Source organism: Mastomys coucha, unplaced genomic scaffold (assembly GCF_008632895.1).
Source record: "Mastomys coucha isolate ucsf_1 unplaced genomic scaffold, UCSF_Mcou_1 pScaffold15, whole genome shotgun sequence".
Classification (NCBI taxonomy): domain Eukaryota; kingdom Metazoa; phylum Chordata; class Mammalia; order Rodentia; family Muridae; genus Mastomys; species Mastomys coucha.
The window spans coordinates 37,051,953-37,058,322 of NW_022196897.1; the positions used below are offsets into that span (position 1 = coordinate 37,051,953).

A 6,370-nucleotide genomic window follows, 5' to 3' on the forward strand; every position below is an offset into this window, starting at 1 on the left:
CCTTGCCACTGCTGGGTGAGTGAGCATCTTTTCTAGAGGCCTGGGAGAGGAGGTTAACAGAAGCAGATCTTCTGCTTTTTCATTCAGCAGCCTGTCACATCCACCTTTGTCACTGCCCCTGAAGTGAATAAAGTAAGCCTCCATTCTGGCCCCCATTTCTTTCAAGCCGTCAGCCCAAACGTGCTGGAACTTGTACGTGGAGGCAGTAGGGACTTGAATACCATCTTTCTAGTGGAAATCTCCTCACTTCATGGTCTGCTGGAGTTATTGAGGCTGGGCCACAGCATTTGTGTGCTGAATGCTTCCTGTGTCAACATGGGTTGCCTGTAGTCATTGCTGCGGGCCATAATAAGGTATGCACCTCCCTGCCTTTAGACATACAGGAAGACCAGTCCCTTCTGCCCAGTGGGATGGTGTTTGGAGGAACGAACCCTTAGGTGAAGTAGGATCTCAGTGCTGCACTTCAAAGGCCTTCCTGTTGGTTTTTAGCTCAAAGTTGATTGTAAATGACTACATCATCCTGCACTCAATAGGAAGCATAAACTCTCAAGGAAAGCTGAATGTGAAACATCCTTCCTATAAACTGTTTTATCTGTCTGTAACTTCTAGAAATTACAAGATTATCATCAAAGGTTATTTTCATCCCCTTTAATCAGAGAAGGTTGCAAGCATGGGAAATAACAAACTAAGAGTCCTGCATATTTACTGTGTGGATCCAAGAGGAATGGCTATTCTTAGAAAGCACGAACTATTCCCTCACCTGCCAGGTTTCTCTTCCGTTCCATGTTCCTCTTCCCTTTTTTTGTAGTCATGTATAAATTATGTTGTGTTTATTTACATAAAATATGTGGTGCTGCTTATACTATTATGAATGAGGAAGTTGTAGAGAAACAATCATGGTAGGGCTGTGAGACCCTGCAGGTAGACGGAATGCTGGAGATAAACAGGATCTACAGTGTGTCAGGTTATGGAGTCTTGTTCAAACTCAGGGGAGCAGATGAGTTTTTCTATGGCCCCATCATATTTCCTGTTGTGCCACTTCCTTTGGCTTCCAGGGACAAGGCTGTACCTGCCCATCGGGTTCCTTCCCCACCCCTTCAACCTGAAATCCACAGGGCAGATTATAGATGGGTTAGGACTCTCCTATGCTGGAGGGGTTGACTCTTTTGATAAGTTGAGTGTCAAGCTTAAAAGAGTTAATGGAAGGCGACTCAGGGCTGGTTTCTATTCAGTAGAGGTCCAAGACTCCCATCCTGGGGACCTGCCCAAGGTCAGGTGGACAGACCTCTACTGATCGGCAGAGTAAACTAGAAGTGAGAATTATACTGAAACCTTCATGACTCCATTGGTGTGAAACACTTTCAAATCAGTTCTCTCTTTGTAAAATGCCTGGGTCAGGACCATGCCTAACCTGCCTGGTGATGTGTGTATGGGTTAATGAGCGATGCCTGATTGTCCCTTGGGACAGGAAGTGCTTTGTGCTACTCTGCACACAGATTCAGAACATACTGACTTTTGAGAGAGTCTACTGTGACTGTGTCAGGACAAAATACTTAGATCCAGGATGTAGTAATCTCTGTTATCCACTATGTTACCGAAGTCTCAACTGAGAAGCAGTGATGGCGAGCAATAGACACCAGACTGGGCACAGTGACCGTGGGGTAGAGTATGTACAAATCCTTCAGTGGCAACATATTGAAGTCATAATGTATCATTGAAATTAGTTTTTCCTTTCAGTTTTACTTTTTAATGCAGATTCTGAAAGAAATAAAATAAGAGGCTTGAGTTGTACTTGTATTTGCTCTGCTCAAAATATCTAGACTGAAACAGAAGTCTGAGGAGTGAATCTGCTGATCACTAACGCCTGTGTTCTCTTTCATTCTTTTTCAACAGATATGACTCCACGTAGCATGAAAAGGACTATATTAGTCACCAGTTACTTTATTTCCCCTCCTATACAGTTTCCGTTTCTTTTTACACGTGCTTGCCCAGCCGTCTGTAGTACACCAGATTTGGGTGTTTGCGCTGTGTAGAATTTGTGTGCACAGATGCGTGCTTGGATCCTTCTCCTAAGAAGTTGGAAGGAGGGGGTTATGCAATACCCACTTCCTGCTCAGACCTCGCCACTTCTCAGCCTCCGGGGTTGTGTGGTCTCTGGAGGCCCCTGCAGTGCACTGGCCTATTGGAATGGAACATCCTGTTGTGCCATCCTGGAGGGACAACCAAGTGCAGTGGAACCAGTGACCACGCTCTGCCTCAACTGTCTGGTTTCCTGTAAAATAAACACATTACTTTATATTTTTAGGGAACAAAAAAAAAAGTGCTGCTATAGGGTTCAAAATTTTCATTCTGAACACTTTTCCAAACCCCAGAGAGCATTTTAAATATCCTGGTCATATCTTTGGATCTGTAAAATAGACCTTTTAGTATGGCATCTGTTAAAATGCAAAGCAGATTTCTTCAAGGCAGAAAAACAGTTTGACAATAGCAGTGTAGAATTTGCTCATTCAGATACATCTATGAAAATGTGAAGAGTCATAGAACCCACCTCCAAGCTGCTCGCTGGTGAACCTGCAGTGACTGGTCCTGGCCAGCCCAGTTGTTTGAACACCGTTCCTATACAAGTGTTGAAAATGCTGCAAAGTTGGGTGAGTGGAGATGGGGCTGCCTCCCTGCCTCACAGCTTCCTCTGGATCCCCTGGAACCTGTCTTGGGCTAGCCTCTTTCTCTAGCAAACCATCTCGTGCTTGAGGAGATATTCCTAAAGAGATCCAGCGTCAATACAGTCGCTGGAAAAGAATTCCTTGAGGGGAAAGTCATTGATGAGCTTTAGGCCTGTCTGTCTTTATTGTAACCTGTCATTGCAAACTGCTGAATTGAATTCTTTCTTTGGCACCAAATAGGTTTTTTCTTCTTTGAGGCACAGTTGGGGTGGGGGGCAGAAAAATCAGTATAAGTGGAATGTTTTTGTTTGTTTTTAATTTTTTTTTGTCCTTTGTTTTTTTGTTTTTGTTTTGTACATTTAATTATTACTTTGTTCAGATCCATGAATTGAAAGGAGACTACGTCTAGTTAGGCATACTAAAAGGATCATTCGCCAAGTAGTAAGAGTTTTAAGAGAAACTGACAGACTTAAGTAGTTGATACTGTGTGCTGCTATTTGTTTTCATTAATTTGTGGTTTAGATAGTAAATCCCCATCCATTTCAGAGATATTACCCACATTGTCATCTTATGTGCCCCAAAAATATGAGCTCACACCATCTTCTGAAGTTGGTACCCCTGAGATAAGGGGAGACTAGGCTTTCTCAAGGCTGTGAAGGTGGGGTTGAAAAAGGTAGTGTAGCTAATGTGTGTGCTCATGCACATGCGCGTGTGAAATGTTGAGGGTCGTGTATATTACCTCCCAGATTCTTTTGTATAGACTTTTCCTAACACTGATTTGACTTAATTTATTTGTTAGATGTTGCCCTTTATAACAATGTTTTGTTTTAAAGTAGGCATGAAAAAAAGACAACTTCTATTGAAGTATTTATTTTACAAAGATGATTTTGTGTTTGTTTATCTGTGTTCACTTTGTTTAATGTTGTTGCCACTGTCTGCTCAACATAACTGGTTGGCTGCTATTTGGAGTCTAATAGAAGGGTCCTTTGCAGAGCAAGTTTACAAACCTCATCAGTACTAACTGATGCCAGATTAGAAGCTTACTGTGTTTGCCTCCGACTTGGAAACTGAAACGTTGGCCTTTTAGAAGGCCACCAATGAAATGCTTCTTGGCTATAGGACCTGCTATTGTCTTTTAGACAACTGTGGTACTTTGCATTTAGAAATTGGGTGCAGGTCAGTAATATCCTATTCTTGACTTTCATTAGCAGCCATTATAAAATGGATGATTTTAGAGTCTTTCTAAAGCAATTTCCCCCTAGGTTCCCATTTTCTACTTCTGAAGAATCATGGGACACTTTCAAGTTTTAAAAGGCAGCATTCGTTTGTAGTTCACATTACTTGATCTCTACAAGGGCCTTACAAAATTCACTGTACTTTTATTCACAGAGAAAGTTGGCTTTGATGTCTTTTAGAGATAATTCTGCTAGTTGCTGATCAGCCAGTCAGTTCATCTAGCGCCAGTCTTTATAAGACCTCTAATCTAATTTTCTCACACTGTGACTAAAAGCTAGGCACGTCGTTGGAACAGATTATGTGGTTTATTCAAGCAATCCCTAATCTCACATTGTCTATTAGTTCCTTTATCAGAACAGTGTGCTCTCAGGCCACTTTTTAAAAAGGCTACGTTTATAAAGTTTTCATTCTTGACAGGCTATTACATCCTATACTCTAGCTGTAAAAATCCCACTTCTCAACAGCCAAGTGGATGGTTCCATCTCGGTCCCAGGCTTCACATCACTGGAGTAGTACCCAGTGTATACTCTCTGAATAACTTACTATCTCATGCCTACTTCTTGAAAGTTTACTCTGAGGTGCCGTAGGAGAACAGCCAGATGGTTTAAACACATAACCTCTGGCTGCCAGCCATTGGGGTGATGATTATGAATGTTATTGAAGGTAGGCAGTTACGGTGGGGGCTTATAACACCAACTGCATTTGATCAGTCCTTAGAGAATCCTGTATGTAGGTCTCATCTCTTCAGATGATGAGCAATTTGCTTTAGTGGACGGCAGGTAGAACTGTCAGAGGTGTTGAGCCTTTTAAAGGATATAGAATCACATGGTGAAGAATTCGTAGAAATGTTGGAATAAATGAAGGGCTAAAAATGTTTGTCTAGAATGTAGATCCAGTGACACCTTGAAGCTTTCAAGTCCATATAGAGACATGATTTTTCCGTCTCAGTATGTTCCCAAGGCTTCACAAGAGCTTGAGGGAATGGGGTTTCTGTCAGCTTCACTTTTGTAGAAGAATAGCTAAAGGAACATAAAGCTTCAATTACTCCTGTATAGGGCAGGCGCCATTGGGACTCTAGGTAGAGGACATTGGAGGAAGCTTGTCATTAGCAGAAGTTTGTCATTGGGCAGGTTTCACTTCATTGTCCCATTCTGACTGTCTTGAGCAAGCTAAAGAACCATCGCTGTTTAAACCTGCTTCCTAACATAATTTTGAATTTAAAGAACTATTGAGGAAGGACCAGATAACTGCCAAAGGAAACACTGGTCTGTGAAGTCTGCTTATTTACTGAAAACTGTGTATCAGTTTTAAACACTCCCCATGTGTGCAGATAAAAGGGGACTAGGGCTTTCTGTAGAATTCTATCTGTCTCGTTTGTAAAGTGTCATGTGTACTGCAGATGTGTGTTCTCTGGGCTTTATGTTCTGTACAGTAGATTTCATTAAGAAAAATTGTGGACAAACTTGTTTCTGTGGTTTGATGGGGGAGAATGGCAATGTGTATTTAAATAGCTATCCTGTGAGATAGAAATGTCCCCAAAGATCTGGAAGCAACCCTCCCTGGCCCATGGAAAACTCTGGTTATCTCCTAGGTTCTAAAATGAAGAAGATGTATGGATACTCGGGCAGACTGCATGTTGTATAATTTGAAAATACTCAAAACTGGACAATAAAACCGAGTTAAACTTTGACTGGTCTGGGGTCCTTATTTGAGCCTCAGGAGGGTGTCCAACATGAAGTCAGGAAGTGTGTGTGGAATGAACAGTGTTTTGAATGAAGCCACTCCAGCATGTACCACCTAAGTCAAAGCTTTGTTCTTCTTTGTTGTTGGCTTTTTATTGTTGGTTTTTTTTTTCCCCTCTTGGTATCTGCTTAAATTTGTTTTCATGCCTGGCAGTGATGGTGCACACCTTTAATCCCAGCCTAGCACTCAGCAGTCAGAGGTAGGTTGTTGACCTTTGAGTTTGAGGCCAGCCTGAACCACAGAGCGAGTTTCAGGAAAGCCAAGGCAACACAGAGATACCCTGTCTTTAAAAAGCCAAACCAAACCGAACCAAACAAACAAAAACTTGCTTACACAGTATAACTAAAATAGTAATAATTCTATTTTTATCTCTAAAAAAATAGATATGGATTTGTAAGTGTTTTTTTTTCTCATCAGTGTGACAGAATTAATGGAGGAAGATTTCTATTTTGGCTCCTGGTTTTATAGTGTCTCCGCTATACTAGGGAGAAAGCATGGTTAAGAGGCTTTGCCCAGGCAGTGGGAGTACCTGCCAACATCACGGTTATCAGGAAATGAGAAAAGGAGGCTGGAACCCCAGGCCAGTATAATCCTTATGTAACCTGCTTCACATAGCTGGGCTCCACAGCCTTCAAATCCACACTAAACGCTGGAGACGGAGTGCTCAAAACATGAACCTGTAGGCAACATTTAGGATTTCAATGGTGCTGTGTGATGGCATGTGCCTT

The 6,370-nt window shown here is 41.9% G+C and overlaps 1 protein-coding gene across 1 annotated transcript in view; it reads left to right on the plus strand.

Moving 5' to 3' along the window:
- The window catches only part of Kif5c (kinesin family member 5C), a 161,767-nt gene extending 156,178 nt beyond the window's left edge, over positions 1–5,589 (plus strand). Inside the window, exon 26 of the mRNA XM_031370185.1 lies at positions 1,894–5,589. The gene's annotated coding sequence lies outside the window, so the exon portion shown is untranslated. The remainder of the gene's footprint in view (positions 1–1,893) is intronic.
- The last annotated feature ends 781 nt before the right edge of the window (positions 5,590–6,370 follow it).